This window comes from Hyla sarda, chromosome 3, assembly GCF_029499605.1.
Source record: "Hyla sarda isolate aHylSar1 chromosome 3, aHylSar1.hap1, whole genome shotgun sequence".
Taxonomy (NCBI): Eukaryota; Metazoa; Chordata; class Amphibia; order Anura; family Hylidae; genus Hyla; species Hyla sarda.
In genome coordinates, this window is record NC_079191.1 from 401,888,262 (window position 1) to 401,908,739 (window position 20,478).

Genomic DNA, 20,478 nt, shown 5'->3' on the forward strand with positions numbered 1-20,478 from the left:
AAACTTTTAATACATTTTTTATAATTTTTTTTAAAATAAAATGTATTATTATTTTTTTTTTCGTTCACGCCGTTCACTGTACGGGACCATTATCATTTTATTTTAATATTTCGGACATTTACACACGCGGCGATACCAAATATGTGTATAAAAAAATTTTTTTACGCTTTTTGGGGGTAAAATAGGAAAAAACTGACGTTTTACTTTTTTATTGGGGGAGGGGATTTTTCACTTTTTTTTTACTTTTAAATTTTTTTACATTTTTTTTTACACTTGAATAGTCCCCATAGGGGACTATTCATAGCAATATCATGATTGCTAATACTGCTCTGTTCTATGTATAGGACATAGAACAGATCAGTGTTTTCGGTGATCTTCTGCTCTGGTCTGCTCGATCACAGACCAGAGCAGGAGACGCCGGGAGCCGCACGGAGGAAGGAGAGGGGACCTCCGTGCGGCGTCCTGAATGATCGGATCCCCGCAGCAGCGCTGCGGGCGATCCGATCATTCATTCAAATCGCGCACTGCCGCAGATGCCGGGATCTGTATTGATCCTGGCACCTGAGGGGTTAATGGCGGACGCCCGCGAGATCGCGGGCGTCGGCCATTGCCGGCGGGTCCCTGGCTGCGATCAGCAGCCGGGATCAGCCGCGCATGACACGGGCATCGCTCCGATGCCCGCGGTTATGCACAGGACGTAAATGTACGTCCTGGTGCGTTAAGTACCACCTCACCAGGACGTACATTTACGTCCTGCGTCCTTAAGGGGTTAAAGAGCCAGATATTTCCAGATCACAATTATAACAACATTTATAATGGTAACAAAAGTGCTGAGCTCATCAGACAAGTTACGCAGTGTAATCTTGACTCTTATATCTATACATTGCTGCACTGTACAATCCTCCATTGTTTATTGCCTTTTACATGCTAGTTGGGTTTATGTTATGCAAACACATGACTGTTTATCTGCTCAGCTTTGTCTCCAAAACCTTTTCAAAACATTAAAAATTACAGGTTCAGGTTTCTTACATCATGGAATGTAGACAATATCCTAAAAGTTACAAACAATGGCCTGTGTCTACTCTACTATATGCCAAATGCAGTATACTATAAAGGAGAATACGTGGAATAAAAATGGGCTAGTTTTTAGGTAACTTTTTACTGTTTAAAATAATAGAACAATAAATAAATACACAATAGTTTACGAAAATAGCATAAATTACAAACGTGGTACGGCATTTATAATGATCTTATCTATTTAGCTGAACTCTGTAATATAAATTATACTGGAGAACATAGAGTTCATACAGCACTTCATATAAAAATTATTGTTTATTATACATTTTAAATATGATTGCAATGAAAAGCATGCAGCGAGCATTATTAGGGTATTTAAATGTCAACATCTAGAATACAAATAAAGTGCACAGAGGATAATGTGCAGTTAGCTGATAAATGAATATCTCTTGTATTCAATCACATTAGTTGGAACACTACTTAGTGCTGATTGACACTGCCTAAACAGTGGGGCAAAAAAGTATTTAGTCAGCCACCAATTGTGCAAGTTCTCCCACTTAAAAAGATGAGAGGCCTGTAATTTTCATCATAGGTATACCTCAACTATGAGAGACATAATGAGAAAAAAATCCATAAAATCACATTGTCTGATCTTTAAAGAATTTACTTGCAAATTATGGTGGAAAATAAGTATTTGGTCACCTCCAAACAAGCAAGATTTCTGGCTCTCACAGACTGCAAACTTCTTCTTTAAGAGTCTCCTCTGTCCTCCACTCATTACTTGTATTAATGGCTCCTGTTTGTTATCAGTATAAAAGACACCTGTCCACAACCTCAAACAGTCACACTCCAAACTCCACTATGACCAAGACCAAAGAGCTGTCGAAGGACACCAGAAACCAAATTGTAGACCTGCACCAGGCTGGCAATCTGCAATAGGCAAGCAGCTTGGTGTGAAGAAATCCAATTTGGGAGCAATTATTAGAAAATGGAAGACATACAATACCACTGATAATTTCCCTCGATCTGGGGCTCCACGCAAGATCTCACCCCGTGGTATCAAAATGATCACATGAACGGTGAGCAAAAATCCCCGAACCACACTGGGGGGGGGGGGGGGGGGTGCTAGTGAATGACCTCCAGAGAGCTGGAACCAGAGTAACAAAGGCAACCATCAGTAACACACTACGTTGCCAGGGACTCAAATCATGCAGTGCCAGACGTGTCCCCTGCTTAAGCCAGTACATGTCCAGGCCTGTCTGAAGTTTGCAAGAGAGCATTTGGAAGATCCAGAAGAGGATTGGGAGAATGTCATATGGTCAGATAAAACCAAAGTAGAACGTTTTGGTCGAAACTCAACTTATCGTATTTGGAGGAGAAAGAATGCTGAGTTGCATCCAAAGAACACCATACCTACTATGAAGCATGGGGGTGGAAAAATCATGCTTTTGGGGCTGTTTTTCTGCCAAGGGACCAGGACGACTCATCCGTGTAAAGGAAAGAATGAATGGGGGCATGTATCTTGAGATTTTGAGTGAAAACCTCCTTCCATCAGCAAGGGCATTGAAGATGAAACGTGGCTGGGTCTTTCAGCATCACAATGATCCCAAACACACTGCCCGGCCAACAAAGGAGTGGCTTCGTAAGAAGCATTTCAAGGTCCTGGAGTGGCCTAGCCCGTCTCCAGATCTTAACCCCATAGAAAACCTTTGGAGGGAGTTGAAAGTCCATGTTGCCCAGCAACAGCCCCAAAACATCACTGCTCTAGAGGAGATCTGCATGGAGGAATGGGCCAAAATACCAGCAACCGTTTGTGAACCTTGTGAAGACTTACAGAAAACATTTGACTTCTGTCATTGCCAACAAAGGGTATATAACAAAGTATTGAGAATAACTTTTGTTATTGACCAAATACTTATTTTCCACCATAATATGCACATAAATGCTTTACAAATTTGACATTGTGATTTTATGGATTTTCTTTTTTTCATCATGTCTCTCATAGTTGAGGTATATTTATGATGAAAATTATAGGCCTCACTCATGTTTTTCAGTCGGAGAACTTGCGCAATTGGTGGCTGACAAAATACTTTTTTGCCCCTCTGTATCTAACAATAACATCCAGGTATGGCTCAATACTACCTCATAGTGAGGTCCCCTTTAGCTGCAATCAGTACCCAATCATACACTAGACAGTCAGGACCAAACCCACTATTACCATAATTAATTGAATAAACATTTCTTACCCATAATAGGGAACAGCCACTGCACTCCTCTGACCTCGATGCCCGTTTCGGGATCTTTTTCAAGAGGCCGGTTATTGTAATCGTGTATTAGATTCATAATAAACTATCATTTTCATAAGAAGTGCTGTATGAACTCTGTATAATATTTAAATTAAAATAGGTTAAAATACTGGTTAAGGGTTGGGTCACACGTGCCATATTTTGCTACATATTTGCTGCTGTGTATTTTCCAACCCATTGAAGTCAATGAGTAGCAAAATCAGCTGCATAATTTTCTACCCATTGACTTCAATGGGTCGGAAAACATGCAACAGAAAACACGCCGTTTCCCATTCCGACATAGCTGTAACTGGCTCATGATTGCGCGGTTTGTGATTCTATGAAATGTTTCCTCATTCAACCAGTTGTGTTTAGAAATAAAGTGAAGAAGCGACTTATCGTATAATTGAGGCCTATGGAGAATGTGAGGAATGTAACCCTTCTAGTGCTGGAGCTCACCAAACAAAACGGCTTGTATACAAAGCTGTGAGGCCGCCAATAAAATGGCAGGAGGTTGTCATGACAACGGCTTTGTGTTTGACAGCAATATATCTAATAGATGTTACGGTCCTCAATACATTTTGTAAAGTAACCAAATACATTTGTAATACTTGTAATCGTAATGGGGAATAGATGTTTCACATGGTACTTACTAAATATTTTAAGATCTCTTAAAGGGTACCGTCATATATGGTGGAGGTTTTCAGAAATAAAAGTGCTTTAAAATCTGCAGCACAGCGTAGGGGGTTGAATACATCATCTACATGCTGCGGAGAAAACCTACACCAAATCTAAGTCTATCTATGTTGTAGATCTGCTGAGGATTTATTGGGGCTTTTCTCCACTGACCTCAAAATCTATTAAAGATCTGCAGCAAAGTCTGTTACACCAGATTATAGAATATATCATTATTCATTTTCTTACTGATATCTGCAAAATCTGCAAAATCTGCAATAAAATCTGCATGATGGAGTTTTCCACTGTCGGTTTTGGTGCAATGTAAGCTGCAAATTTTCTGGTGTAGAAAATCCATAGCAAATCCCCCACGTGGCCATACCCTTAAAGGGATTGTCCCAAGATTTAAAGTTCTGGCACCATCTTGCCACTACTCTCGCTTGGAAAGCAATCTGGTACCATCTAGCATAAGTCTAGCTTTTGCATCCTGGAAAGCAGTGAAGGTTGAAAACATAGAGGCCCTGATTTACCAAGGGTGTTGTGTAGTTTTCTTCATGGGTTTTAATTCCCTACAATTTTTTCCCCCGGTATTTACTAAGGTTTCCCTACATTTAGCACTTTTCCCTACATTTTGCTTTTTTTTTACACATGCTCTGATCTGTAGCTTTTTCCTCAGTTCAAATCCACTACATGGAAACCTTAGTACATATGGTGTTTTTTTGTGCAAATATTGGGGACACGTCCCCTTTTAGAGACCACGCCCACTTTCCAAGATGGCCATGCCCCCTTTTCGGGTTTTCTCAGTAAAATGGAGAGTTAGTCGTTGGGTTGCTGACACTTCATGAGGATAGACCTCCGCAACTTACAACGACTGCTACTAGGCCAAAGCCTGCCGGCCTCGGCTCGGATCAAACAGTGAGTTCTTATAAACTTCCCCGCTACTTCTAGCAAGGACCCTGGACCTAAACATAACTCTAAATCCAGCGAATCTGCGCATACTAAATCCTATTAAGCTAAAGAACTTACAAAAGTCCCAACCATACTAGAGATGAGCGAACTTACAGTAAATTCGATTTGTCACAAACTTCTCGGCTTGGCAGTTGATGACTTATCCTGCATAAATTAGTTCAGCTTTCAGGTGCTCCGGTGGGCTGGAAAAGGTGGATAGAGTCCTAGGAGATTCTTTCCTAGAACTGTATCCATCTTTTCCAGCCCACCGGAACACCTGAAAGCTGAACTAATTTAGGCAGGATAAGTCATCAACTGCCGAGCCGAGAAGTTCGTGACGAATCGAATTTACTGTAAGTTCGCTCATCTCTAAACCATACGTCAATCTCAGCTAAGCTGTACATAGACTTTGTTATAAAGACTGTTCCTGTATTCGCATGTTACAGAAAATCTTCAGTAAAGTTTACGCAAGTTTTCAGCAAAGCTCTGGTTGTGGACAATACTTTATTCTGCACCTACCTATCGCTCTTGGTAAGGGTGGTGATAGGCCAAGCTATACAGCATTTAACCCTCACCCTGGCGTCACGACTGACAAGAGTTAATTATAACCGTGATATACCTCACAGCAACACCCCAACTGCCATACACCCCACCCCCAAGGTACCACAGGAGGACAGCACGTGCTCCATTCATTGTCTACATCTCTCCGGTATATCCAGCACTCTATAGAGAACGAGTGGAGCGCATGCCATCCTCTGCTCCATTCAACGTGGAGATTCTGGGCTCCATGCTAGAGAACACGGTGGGGAGGGGGATCCCAGAGTTCAGACCTTCAATGATCAGGCAATGACAAGTTAGAATACCCCTTTAAGGGTGACCTTAAACCTGTGGACCATCCTTGGTAAATAAAGGGTGAATCCCAAGAGCGCTTTTTTGTTAGAGCTAATATTTACCTGGGCCTAACATACAGGACTGGGTTATATTCTTTCAATCAGACTTTGAAACCTGAACTAACAAAATGTGTTTGTCAACAGTAAAGATGCAATAAATCCTCAGTGATTGTACAACTAACACCACAATAAGCATAATAAAGCTAAGTGCTAATTAGCTCAGATGAATAGAACAAAGGCACAATACATAGGAATGATGTATAGAAGACTGCTGCTCGGTAGCTGTCACTTAGTGTGAGGATTTATGTAGCTGATGTCCATCACCGATCACAAGAAAATGGGGTGGGGGGTTCCTTAATTGAATGAAGCGGCAGTGTGCATGCTTGGTCTCTGCTCCATAAAGAATATAGCTGAGCTCTGTACTCATTATTGGTGGGGATCTCAATAGTTGTACCTCACCTAGTTATCACCTACCCTGTGGATAGGTAATAACGTCTAACCCCTTTAATATATATATATATATATATATATATATATATTTTTTTTTTTATATTTTTTTATAACAATACTATAAATTTATATAGCACCAACAGATTCCGCAGCACTTTTCACTTTTAGGTAGAAATAAAGACAACTATCAGACGTTACAATGTTATACACTAGATATTCAAACAGAGTCAGGGCCTTGCTCTCGGGCGTTTACAGTCTATGAGGAATGGGGTTAAAACAAAAGGCAGAAAGTGCTTTATTGATACGATGGTCCAGCCAAATTTTATACATAGGGGAGAATACATAAAGGTGGGTGAATCAGTCACTAGCTAATTTCTAAACTGCAGAGAGCGTAGGGGGAGGAATATGGCACCTTTGATGTCCCCAAGACCCAAAGGTCTCAGAAGGGGGTAAAGTAATAGTATTAGAGACCAATTAGGGGATGTTATAGGCCTGCTTAAAGGGGTACTCCGCCGCTAGACATGTTATCCCCTATCCAAGGATAGGGGATAAGATGTCTGATCGCAGGGTTCCCGCCGCTGGGAACCCCTGCGATCTCTCCAGCAGCTCCCCGAGTCATCAGTTCTCCAGAGCTAAGTTTGCTCTGTGGCTGATGACAGGGGTCGGCGGTTTGTGACGTCATGGCCACGCCCCTCGTGATGTCACGCCCGCCCCCTTAATGCAAGTCTATGGGAGGGGCATGGCAACAGCCACGCCCCCTTCTATAGACTTGCATTAAGGGGGCAGAGTGTGACATCATGAGTGGGCGGAGCCATGACGTCACGAGCCTCCGGTCCCTGTATAATGAGTCATCAGCCACGGGGCAAACGTGGCTCTGGAGAGCTGATGACGCGGGGAGCTGCTGGAGAGATCGCAGGGGTCCGCAGCGGCGGGAACCCTGCGATCAGACATCTTATCCCCTATCCTTGGGTAGGGGATAAGATGTCTAGGGGCAGAGTACCCCTTTAAGGGTATATTTAGAACTGTGGATGTCGTGTATAAGTCTGAGGATTTGAGGTATCGCATGCCAGAGAACTGGTGCAGCACAAGGAAAGTCTCGAGGACGGGAGTGAGCAGAGCGGAGAGCACATGTAGGATGGTAGACAGAGGGGAGGGAGGAGATGTAGGGAGGTGCAGCACCGGGGAGAGATTTGTGGGGGACACTGAAGATTTTGTACTGTGTTCAGGACTGACTGAGTGAAGTGACTGACACAGGGGGAGGCATCGGTGTAATGGAGGAGGAGAGGAGGATGAGTGGCTCCAGCACTGAGGATGGACTGAAGAGGGGAGAGTATAGAGAAGGGACATCCGATTAGTAAAGAGTTACAATAGTCAAGGCGAGAATGAATCAGAGCAACAATGAGCCTTTTAGCTGTTTCAATAATATGAAGTGAGCGGTGTTTTTGAGGTGCAGGTGACAACAGTTTCCCAACTAGTGTGTTTCCCAAACAGCCTTCGGCTGTCCAGGCATGTTGGGAGTTGTAGTTTTGCCACAGCTGGAGGCACACTGGTTGGGAAACACAAGTCTAATATGTATAGATATTGCCCGGTCCCTTAGGAACAAATGGGTCATGTTTTGTATTTTACAGCCATGATGCCCCCAATCTGAAGTAAACAACGACTAAGTTGCAAGGTTGAACAGAAAAGGGCTTGTTGGTAAGTTACAGTCAGGTGATGGACGTCAGCTACATCAATCCTCACAGCCGGCGACAGCTACCGAGCAGCAGTCTTCTATACATCATTCCTATGTATTGTGCCTTTGTTCTATTCATCTGGACTAATTAGCACTTAGCTTTATTATGCTTATTGTGGTGTTAGTTGTACAATCACTGATGATTTATTGCATCTTTACTGTAGACAAACACATTTTGTTAGTCCAGGTTTTAAAATCTGATTGAAAGAATGGAAAACAATTCTTTCTGTTAGGGTAAATATTAGCTCTAAAAAACAAATTCTGTGAGGAAAGGAAGGAGATATAATGGGCGATATAAATGGACGAAAACAGTATAATGGCCAATGGGTGTGGACTCACTGTGCCACACTGGCTTGTCTTTGGGCCATGCTGTCAAGGTTTTCCCCCTGTACCATGCTCTAGGATGCAGCAGCTGGACCTCTGCTGGAGGGTACTGGGTCGCCTTCCAAACATGGGAAGCAGCTGTTCCAATGGACCAGGTGGTACCAGTACTTGGCACCAGGGGAGTTCTACACATTGTCACCAGTCTGGGTCATGAACTGGAGAGTCAGCACAGTACACAGGGATCAGGCAGAAGCAAGAAAAGGGACACAGGTAACTATACAGGAAAGCAGGATCAAATAGAGCACATCTTGGAAAATGGACACTAGGAGCCACAATAACGCTCAGGCACCAAGGAGAGGGCAGAATTGGCTTAAATAAGTGCTGCCAAACAGTAATACAAAGGGTACAGGTTTTGGGTACAAGCACTGTACCTTTACATAGCAAAAGAAGCTAAGGCATGCCCCCTATGAGCAAGGACTGAAGCTGCAGCAGAAGAAGCAGAAGCATGGTGGTGTCATTGATCGGGAGCACCTTGCTGGAAACAGGGCAGTGAAGGTAAGTGGAAGGATGCCGGCAGAAGATGACCATGACCATGGACATTTATTCCTCTAACTTTATCATTAACAAAAATAGCTGACTACCATACACCTTCAATACCTGTCGTTCAAGTGTATGGGGCCATTCACCCCATACACATGAATGTTCAGCTCCACTAAAGGTTTGTGTGTTCTGAAGGAGGGAAGATGGGTAGGCTGCTGTCAGACCCTAAAAACAAAATGGTAAGGAAGTGGAAATCCAACATGAGTCAGGAGGCCTTCATACATATTAGACGGTCATCTGGTCCTTCCAAAATTTGCAGGTTCAACAGACCTTTACACTGATGGGGGCCTTAAATTGGCCATACACATTACATATATGTTGGTCAAACATACTGATTTCCAAGGAACTGGTCAACTATCTAGTGCATCTACAGGCCTTTGAACTCTCTCCCCTGACAACAGATAAGGATCAGGCATCTTGCTTTTAACATGCCTGATTATTTTGTTTTCACATAGATAAGCCACCGCCAGCTTACCTCCCTATTCCTTGTAAAGCACACACTCATGGTTACCGTATATTCTCGAATATAAGCCGACCCGAATATAAGCTGACGCCCCTAATTTCACCCCAAAAACCCAGGAAAAGTTATTGACTCAACTATAAGCCTAGGATGGGAAATACATCATCCCCCCATGTAATCATCCAGACCCCCTTCATCATCACCGCCTGTCAATCCCTTCATCAGTGGTCGTCAACTTGCAGACCTCCAGATGTTGCAAAACTACAACTCCCAGCATGCCCGGAGATTATACAATTATAATACAGTGATCCCTCAACATACGATGGTAATCCGTTCCCAATGGACCATCATTTGTTGAAACCATCGTATGTGGAGGGATCCGTGCAATGTAAAGTATAGGACAGTGGTCTACAACCTGCGGACCTCCAGAAGTTTCAAAACTACAACACCCAGCATGCCCGGACAGCCGTTGGCTGTCCGGGCATGCTGGGTGTTGTAGTTTTGAAACCTCTGGAGGTCCGCAGGTTGAAGACCACTGCGGCCTCCGTCATCATCCAGCCCCCCCCCCCCTTTTGTTTTGTACTCACTTCCCCTCGGCGGGAAGGAAGGGTGTGCTGGTCCGGGCCATCTATGCTGCAGGGACCATCCAGTGGGGAGGGTTAGTCGTTGCGGGCTGTCCATTTTCACCGAGGGGGTCCTCTTCTCCGCGCTTCGGGTCCGGCCCCAGACTAGTGACGTTGCCTTGACGACGACGCACAGCGATGTTCATGCGCAACGTCCCTGTGCATCGTCGTCAAGGCAACATCACTAGTCCGGGGCCGGGCCTGAAGCACAGAGAAGAGAGCCTCCCGGTGAAGATGGATCATTGGGCATGCTGGCAGTTTTTGGGCCAAAGCCAGAAGTGTATTCAAAAGGAAAAGGACATATAAAGGAAGGACTTACACTTCTCCTCCCTTATGGATCCACTTCTGACTTTGGCTTAAAAACTGCATGGGGTAGAGACCCCCCCACCACCACACCCCGACCACTATAATAGATAAATAAATAAATAAATAAATAATAAATAAAGACAGACAACCTTTTTGGATGAAAAGGCCACGGCCGTTTATTGAGGGGAATAAATAAATAAATAATTTATTAATAATTTACCATATAAAACCATAAATATCAACTAAATACTCCATAACTTGAATATCAACTTAATAACCACCAACTGTCTGCCCAGAGCATTCTGGGTGACCCCCACAACACTAAACAGCTGTCCGCCCAACCTTGGGTGACGCCCCTCAAAAACGGCCGTGACAAGGGAGGGGGGGAGGGCGATGTGATCCTCTTCTTTTCTTCCCAGGACTGAGCACTGCTACCAGGATGACCGCTTATTTATCCCTTACCAATTTCCCGCCGGAGCCGGGTCCACCAATCAAAATACGCTCCAAAACTGCCCAGCAACAGCTGGCCCTGTAAGGAAACTCAACACCACCGTGAGCCATACACATATTAACCCTTTATAAAATATTATAAACTCTAGCTGATGAAATCTCCTCATTCACATCACACTGGGGGGTGTGGGGGGGGGCACATCCCATGTGGCCCCTCCGTTACCCTCCTGGGCCCTGTACATGGGATAGAGACCCCCCCACCACACCCCGACCACTGGATGACCCCCAAAAGTGCGCCTGCTTACAGGCGAGCACCCCCCGAAGCCGTGGCCAAGTCAATTATATTTTGCAAACCAACATTAAAGATATCCATCCCAATTTCAGACAAGTGAACATTATCCTAACGAAAAAGCCCTGGCTTAAAACCCTCCAGCCTGTATGAGAAGCCCTAAATAGCAGCCATACATTTTTCTATCCCTCTATTAAGTCTTTTACGTATGCGGTCCATGAACCTAGTGTTCCTAAAAGACCAGGACCTCCTTGGGATAAGCTCGAAAAATACTAAAAAGCATGAGGGAAAAGTGTCATGTATAGCGAAAAGAACCTGTTTGAAATTTTTAAATAATAATGATGTGCAAACTCTGCCAACATCGTTCCCCCCCGCGTGCAGAATCTTTACATCGGGGGGGGGGGGGGGGGGGGGGCAGATACCGGCTTTGGTGAGACATAGGTCATATAAATCGTCCCATCTCAAACCCCTCTCACCAGCCCAAAATACACCTTATCAATTGGTTATCCCAGATTCAGGCCATATGACCTATCAGCTGCCCGCCTCTCAGCCCAGTGAATGAAGGAGTGTCCAACAATCCACACTATCCTCACTGGCTCATCTGTAAAATAATTTAATTTATTAAAAGATCAGGGCGTACATAAAGTTTATATCTGTCTGACTTCCATCTACCCATAGCTTTTATTATGTTAGCAGGCAAATCAGCCAGCGATGCCTCCGTTGCTGCACCAATTCGAGTGGGGACAGATTTTTAAATTACCCAAACCCAGATGTGCACAGCATTTCTTTAATATGTATCTGAATTGGAAGTTGGTGAGAGCAGAGCCATCCCTGTGTAACAAAAAAGGTTGGCCATCTAGAGGCCGGGCAGCCATATATAACTTTAAAAACTTAACTGGGCAAAGTAAATTACCTGGTAAACTGGAAATATGCAGCGGTCTACCCTTTCCCAAGCAGTCAGTTTTCGACTTTTTAATGTTTATAATCAGGCCATTATGAGAAATACAAACCTCTGTAATGTCCAGTGGAGAGGGTGACCATTTATTTTTAGCTGCTAGCTCTCCTATCCGTAAGGCACGGAAAAATCCCAAAACAAAGGCTGATTGGAAAAGCAAAGTTTCATATTCATCTGTACACACTTGAACACAAGCATCAACCACCTTCTGCAGCAACGCATAGTCAATAGGTCTCCTCTGGTCTTTCCTAGCAATGGAAAGCCTGTACCCTTTCAAAACTTGCTTGACTTGGTAAAAGGAGTTAATGGGGCGCAAACCAAACCACTTTTGAAAGAACGCTATACCTGCTAAAACACTAGAAAGGTGGTTGTGGGACAACTCTTGCCAACAGACCTGCTATGAACTGTAAGGAAGAATTAACCTCAGATTGATACAAAGAAATGCCATTAGAAACACAAAAAGAGCACCATTTAGACCATGACTTACTATATTCTGTATAAGTTTTCTCAGAAATAGCTCTCATAGCGAAGTGTTGTATTAATCCCATACTAGGTTCCATAAGTGAGTTGGGCAGGGGATGCCCTCCATATCCGCTTCTGACAAAGCTTGTGAAATCTGCAAAACTGACCCCATGACAGTGCATCAGCTATAACATTACCTTCCCCTTTTATATACTGAGCTTTCAACCATATATTCAATCTAAGGCCTAACAATACTAAATGACGGAGTAACTTAATGACCGGGTCTGATTTTGATGACAAGCAATTGATGGCAAATGCAACCCCTTTGTTATCTGTATGGATCAAAATTCGTCTATTCTTAAACTCCGAACCCCAAATGACCAAAACCACTACCACAGGAAATAACTCTAACAACACAATGTTACTTGTAAACCCCGCCGCTGACCAACTGGGTGGCCAGGGTTCCGCACACCAGTGACCTCTAAAATATGCCCCAAAGCCGGATGAGCCAGCAGCATCTGTAAATACCCCTAACTGGGATAAGTCCTTGAACTAAGCCTGCCAAACTGATGATCCATTAAAGTCTGATAGGAACTCAACCCACAATGATAAATCATCCTTTAGTGATCTGTTTAAACGAATATGACACTTAGGATGTTTAATCCCCCTGGTTGCTAAATATAACCTTTTTGAAAAAACTCTACCCATGGGTGCAAAGACAAACATACCCAATAACTGCTGTAGTTCTTTAAGTGTAACCTTTTTTCTTACCATAAACTTATTAATACCTAACAACATAACCTGAATTTTATCCTGTGGCAAACTAAAACACATATTCCCGCTATCTATATTGATACCCAAAAACACTAACTCTTTGACTGGTAAAACTGTTTTCTCCTGTGCTAATGGAATCCAAAAAAGGCTGCAAATCTCAAAAATATTAAATAATCTTAAAACATCTTCATTTAAACCAGAACCCAAGAACAAAAAATCATCTAAATAATGAACAATTTAACCCACCGGACACCTCTGATTAACTACCCACTCCAAAAAGGAAGCAAATGCCTCAAAATAGAAACATGACAGGGAGAACCCCATAGGCAGGGCCTTGTCAAAATAGAATTTATTCTCAAATTGAAAACCCAGAGAATTATAACCTGACTCTCTAACTGGGAGTAATCTGAATGCGGATTTGATATCAGCCTTGGCCAACCATGCTCCATTTCCTGCTTCCCTTAACAGGGCCAAGGCAGAATCAAGCGTCGCATATTCTACTGCAAAATCATTTGGATTCACCTCATCATTTAGTGACTTTTTAAGTGGATAAGATAAATGATGTATGAGCCTAAAAGAGCCTGGCTCTTTTTTAGGTACCACCCCTAATGGCGATAATCTGAAATTGCCAAAGGGAGGGGAATCAAAGGGGCCTTCCACCCTACCTTCAGCAACTTCCTTGCAAATCTTTTCCCTGACTACATCCATATTCTGGGAAACTGATTTCAAATTGTCCACCCAAACACAACCAGAACCAGAATATTCAGGAACAAAAAATCCTTTAGAAAAACCTTAAATCAAAAGATTAGCTATCCGTATGTTTGGGAACTTGCTTAGATAGGGCAGCATGTTTGTGAGCCTCACTGGCGTCAACGCTGCGGGAAAGCGTCTCCCTACTGGATGGCATGTGTTGGGTGGACAAATTGATCTTTTTGAAGCACTTATTAACTGGGTGGTTCCCTGCACAGTGAGCACATTCGTGCTTATATTTACAGCTTGCCTGCCACCGACATTGCCCGTCATTGAATGTGAAGCACACCCCTTTACGAAAATTGCTCTGACCAGTGACAGGCAAGCTGCAAGACCTTTGGTTAGGCAACATGAGATTGATCCACAGGCCCACATCCTTCTGGCCCCACTTCATATGCGGATGTACTGAGAGTTTTTGTCTGAACATTTCATCATATAGATCCAAGCAGACCCGCAAAAGTTTCTGTATTCTTCCAAGATAATATCTAGGTGATGAAATTGTTACGCCTAGCGCTCCGGGTCCCCGCTCCTCCCCGGAGCGCTCACGGCGCCTTTCTCCCTGCAGCTCCCCGGTCAGCGCTGACCGGGAGCGCTGCCCTGTCATGGCCGTTGGGGATGCGATTCGCACAGCGGGACGCGCCCGCTCACGAATCGCATCCCAGGTCACTTACCCGTTCCCGTCTCCTGCGGTCATGTGCTGGCGCGCGCGGCTCCGCTCCCTAGGGCGCGCGCGCGCCAGCTCCCTGAGACTTAAAGGGCCAGTGCACCAATGATTGGTGCCTGGCCCAATTAGCTTAATTGGTTCCCATCTGTTTCCTGGCTATATCTAGTCTCCTCCCTTACACTTCCTGGCCGGATCTTGTTGCCCTAGAGCCTAGTGAAAGCGTTTTTGTGTGTTTATACCCTGTGTACCAGAACTTTGCTATCTCCCCTGACTACGAACCTTGCCGCCTGCCCCCGACCTTCTGCTACGTCCGACTTTGCTTCTGCCTACTCCCTTGTACCTCGCCTATCTTCAGCAGCCAGAGAGGTGAGCCGTTGCTAGTGGATACGACCTGGTCACTACCGCCGCAGCAAGACCAACCCGCTTTGCGGCGGGCTCTGGTGAAAACCAGTAGTGTCTTAGAACCGGTCCACTAGCACGGTCCTCGCTATCCCTCTCTGGCACAGAGGATCCACTACCTGCCAGCCGGCATCGTGACAGTAGATCCGGCCATGGATCCCGCTGAAGTTCCTCTGCCTGTTGTCGCCGACCTCCCCACACTGGTCGCCCAGCAAGCCCGACAGATTGCCCAACAAGATCACCAGCTGTCGTACTTGACCACCATGACTCAGCAACTCCAGTCGCAGCTACAGCAGATTCAGTCTCAGCTACAGCAGCAGCAACCATCTCCTCCGCCAGCTCCTGCACCTCTTCCGCAGCGAGTGGCCACTCCTAGCCTCCGCCTGTCTTTGCCGGACAAATTTAATGGGGACTCTAAGTTTTGCCGTGGCTTTCTTTCCCAATGTTCCCTGCATCTGGAGATGATGTCGGATCAGTTTCCTACTGAAAGGTCTAAGGTGGCTTTCGTAGTCAGCCTTCTGTCTGGAAAAGCCCTGTCATGGGCCACACCGCTCTGGGACCGTGATGACCCCGTCACTGCCTCTGTACACTCCTTCTTCTCGGAAATTCGAAGTGTCTTTGAGGAACCTGCCCGAGCCTCTTCTGCTGAGACTGCCCTGCTGAACCTGGTCCAGGGTAATTCCTCCGTTGGCGAGTACGCCATACAATTCCGTACTCTTGCTTCTGAACTTTCCTGGAATAATGAGGCTCTCTGCGCGACCTTTAAAAAAGGCCTATCCAGCAACATTAAAGATGTTCTGGCCGCACGAGAGACTCCTGCTAGCCTGCATGAACTCATTCATCTAGCCACTCGCATTGACATGCGTTTTTCTGAGAGGCATCAAGAGCTCCGCCAGGAAAAGGACTTAGATCTCTGGCCACCTCTCCCACAGTCTCCACTGCAATCTGCGCCTAGGCCTCCTGCCGAGGAGGCCATGCAAGTGGATCGGTCTCGCCTGACCCTGGAAGAGAGGAATCGCCGTAAGGAAGAGAATCTTTGTTTGTACTGTGCCAGTACTGAACATTTTCTGGTGGATTGCCCAATCCGTCCTCCACGTCTGGGAAACGCACGCTCACACTCAGCTCTCGTGGGTGTGGCGTCTCTTGATGCCAAGTCGGCTTCTCCTCGTCTCACGGTACCTGTTCGGATTTCCACTTCAGCCAGCTCTCCCCTCTCAGCCGTGGCCTGTCTGGACTCTGGAGCTTCTGGAAATTTTATTCGGGAGACCTTTGTGAATAAATTCCATATTCCGGTGACCCGTCTTGTCAAGCCACTCCGCATCTCCGCGGTCAACGGAGCCAGGTTGGACTGTACCATACGTTTCCGCACGGAGCCCCTTCTTATGAGCATCGGATCTCATCACGAGAGGATTGAACTTTTGGTCCTTCCCAATTGCACCTCGGAAATTCTCCTCGGACTTCCCTGGCTTCAACTTCATTCCCCAACCCTGGATTGGTCCACTGGGGAGATCAAGAGTTGGGGGTCCTCCTGTGCCAAGAACTGTCTAAAACCGGTTCCCAGTATCCCTTGCCGTAACTCTGTGGTTCCTCCTGCATCCGGTCCCCCTAAGGTCATTAAGGACTCTGCCTGCCACAGGAAATGTCCCTCCCCCCCTCCCAGGCAAGCTTCTGTGTCCCCTCATGGCCCTCGTCCTGGTGTCACACTGCCCCGTGCCAGGTCTCGCCCTCTGCCCTCTCTCCCCATTCCTACTCCTGCGGTTCTGCCTGCCGTTGAGGAATCCCTCCATCCTTTCCCGGTGTCCTCATCCCAGGGGAGGCAGTTACCCGATAAAGAGAAGGGGAGACCTAAGGGGGGGGGTACTGTTACGCCTAGCGCTCCGGGTCCCCGCTCCTCCCCGGAGCGCTCACGGCGCCTTTCTCCCTGCAGCTCCCCGGTCAGCGCTGACCGGGAGCGCTGCCCTGTCATGGCCGTTGGGGATGCGATTCGCACAGCGGGACGCGCCCGCTCACGAATCGCATCCCAGGTCACTTACCCGTTCCCGTCTCCTGCGGTCATGTGCTGGCGCGCGCGGCTCCGCTCCCTAGGGCGCGCGCGCGCCAGCTCCCTGAGACTTAAAGGGCCAGTGCACCAATGATTGGTGCCTGGCCCAATTAGCTTAATTGGTTCCCATCTGTTTCCTGGCTATATCTAGTCTCCTCCCTTACACTTCCTGGCCGGATCTTGTTGCCCTAGAGCCTAGTGAAAGCGTTTTTGTGTGTTTATACCCTGTGTACCAGAACTTTGCTATCTCCCCTGACTACGAACCTTGCCGCCTGCCCCCGACCTTCTGCTACGTCCGACTTTGCTTCTGCCTACTCCCTTGTACCTCGCCTATCTTCAGCAGCCAGAGAGGTGAGCCGTTGCTAGTGGATACGACCTGGTCACTACCGCCGCAGCAAGACCAACCCGCTTTGCGGCGGGCTCTGGTGAAAACCAGTAGTGTCTTAGAACCGGTCCACTAGCACGGTCCTCGCTATCCCTCTCTGGCACAGAGGATCCACTACCTGCCAGCCGGCATCGTGACAGAAATAAAGCGGTACGCAGGTGGGAATGTTTTTCACCCATTACTGCTGCAAAAAGGCAGAATGCTTGGATCCAATTCTGAAATGTCTTAACTGTACGTTTCTTATCATCTTCACTCTTTTTATTATCTGAGGTGCTGGGGAGCTGTTCTTTTGAGGATGGCAAGAGGGAAAACATATCAATGTATTCCCCTTTCCATATTTTCTCTTTTATTGTAGGTAACTGGTGGAAACCTAGTGGAGACACCTCACATGTCAATGCTTCTTTTATGCATATACCCGGCACCAGGCTGGAAGGGACCACAGTCCCGCCACTGATGTCAGGTACGCTATCAGATCTAGTATTGGCTACCTGTGGAGCGGAAACAGGCTTCAAAATCCTGGCTGCCTCCACTCCCAGGCTAGCAGGACCATTGCCAGCAGTAGTAATAGAAGGCTGGCTGGCCCATGCTAAACTAAACTAGCATGAGATTGATTGCTGCTTCCTTCCCCGCTGGGCATGGCGGCGACCATATTAAATAATGACGCCAGCCCAGAGAAGAAATCCTGCCCAGGTGTGGAAAGAGCCCCCCTCCCCCCGGCTAATGTGTTGCGACCTAGTGTGTGAAATGCAGGCACATACTCACCACCAGCCTTGTTCAGCGACGCAGCTGAGCCCAGCCTCTCCTGCCTCCGCGGTGACGTTGCCTCCAGCTGATATGCGGGCGGGACCGGGATCTTCTTCGCAGCTGCCCTGCTGGAACTTGCTTCCGCCGGTGAGTATCCCCTCCTCTTGGGCCGGCTTCTGTTCCGGGACGAGCGACGGGGGAGATGGCTGGCTCCGGCTTCTGACGTCACTTCCGTCGTGACGTTCTGACGTAGCTCCGCCTCCACTTCGTCTTCCGGTCAGCATCCCGTGGAGTCTAGAGCGGCCACAGCAGACGCCTCGGTAGCAGGTAAGTGAAACTCCTCCGCTCCCGACACCGGCTGTTCTTCTAGGCAATGGATGAGCCATTCTTTGCCCCCAGCCCTGGCCGCTCGCTCCAGCAAGCGCATATATAGCTCTTTTACAGCGCCGCTGATAGCTCCGGCCGGGGCTGTCTCTTCTGGCTGCTGCATCACTTGGCCACGACACCAGGAATCAGATGTGATCCTCTTCTTTTCTTCCCAGGACTGAGCACTGCTACCAGGCAGGATAACCGCTTATTTATCCCTTACCAACTTCCCGCCGGAGCCGGGTCCACCAATCATAATAGGCTCCAAAACTGCCCAGCAACAGCTGGCCCTGTAAGAAAACTCAACACCACCGTGAATCATACACATATTAACCCTTTATAAAATATTATAAACTCTAGCTGATGAAATCTCCTCATTCACATCACACTGGGGGTGTGGGGGGGGGGGGGGCACATCCCATGTGGCCCCTCCGTTACCCTCCTGGGCCCTGTACAGTGGCAGTATTCCACAAACTGCCAGAAAAAAAACACAAGTGGAAACTTAGCCTTAGACTTTGATGACTTTCCATCCCCTTGTCACGATCACACCCTTTCAGTCCCGCCAAGATGCTAGAGAAAGTGTGATGGTGCAAGGGTTAAAGCCACCAGACCTCTGGGTATCCTGTATTAGTCCCAGCAAGTCACCAAATTAACCCTTTTGTTAAATGTGTTTCACCAGAGATTCCTTCAGAAAGGTTAAACATTTTATCTGATTTTTTTTTAAAAAAGGTATCACAGTGTTACGTGTAAAATAAACAAATGACATACAGGTACAAAAATATATAAAAGAGTTCAGAAAGATAAGTTCAGAAAGCATAATGGTTGTATAGCAGTCCTTGTGGGTGAGTCTCCAGCTGTTTCTTAGGATGTTGTCCAGCTTTTTGCCACAGGCCTGTAACAAAGGTTTGTGACCAGCATCTAAGTTTTATAGCTGCTTAGCTGATTTTCAGGAGGGAAAACTACATCCGTCCTCCCCTCGGATGCCACAAGGTGAGGGGAGGGGGGGATCTCTCTTCCGAGTCCCTTATTTCAGTTTGATTTTATGATGGGACCAGAGACATCTCATATCCTGCTGCTACGAAGGATTTTGACTTCAAAAGTAGTATACCACAAACAGCCGCCCCCCCCACAATAAAACTGGAATACACAAAACAACCCTCACCCAGGTCTTGGATTATACAATTATAATACAGCAGTTCCTCAACATACGATGGTAATCCGTTCCAAATGGACCATCGTTTGTTGAAACCATCGTATGTTGAGGGATTCCTGCAATGTAAAGTATAGGACAGTGGTCTACAACCTGCGGACCTCCAGATGTTTCAAAACTAGAACACCCAGCATGCCCGGACAGCCGTTGCCTGTCTGGGCATGCTGGGAGTTGTAGTTTTGCAATATCTGGAGGTCCGCAGGTTGAAAACCACTGGTATAGAAAGTTGTACTCACCTGTCCCCGCCGCTCTGGAACATCACCGCTGCCCTGTATGTTGCCTTCCATCGCTTTCGCCACGTCCCCGACGCTCCAGCAAGGCATTTGCTTCCCCGGCATCCTCGCTGTCCGTCGCCGTCATCACGTCGCTACGCACGCCGCTCCTATTGGATGACGGGATGGCGTGCGCAGCGACGTGTTGACGACGATGGAGAGCGCCGACGATGCAGGGGATCCCGAAGAAGACGCTCTGGAGCCCCGAGGACAGGTAAGTGATCGTGCACCGTAAACGACTATCCGGTGGCAGTTGAAGCAGTCAGCGCTGCCGTATAGTCGTTTATGCGATGGCCCCGACATACAAAAGCATCGTATGTTGATGCTGCCTTCGACATGCGATGGCCTCTGAGAGGCCATCGTATGTTGAAATGATCGTATGTCGGGGCCATCGTAGGTCGGGGGGG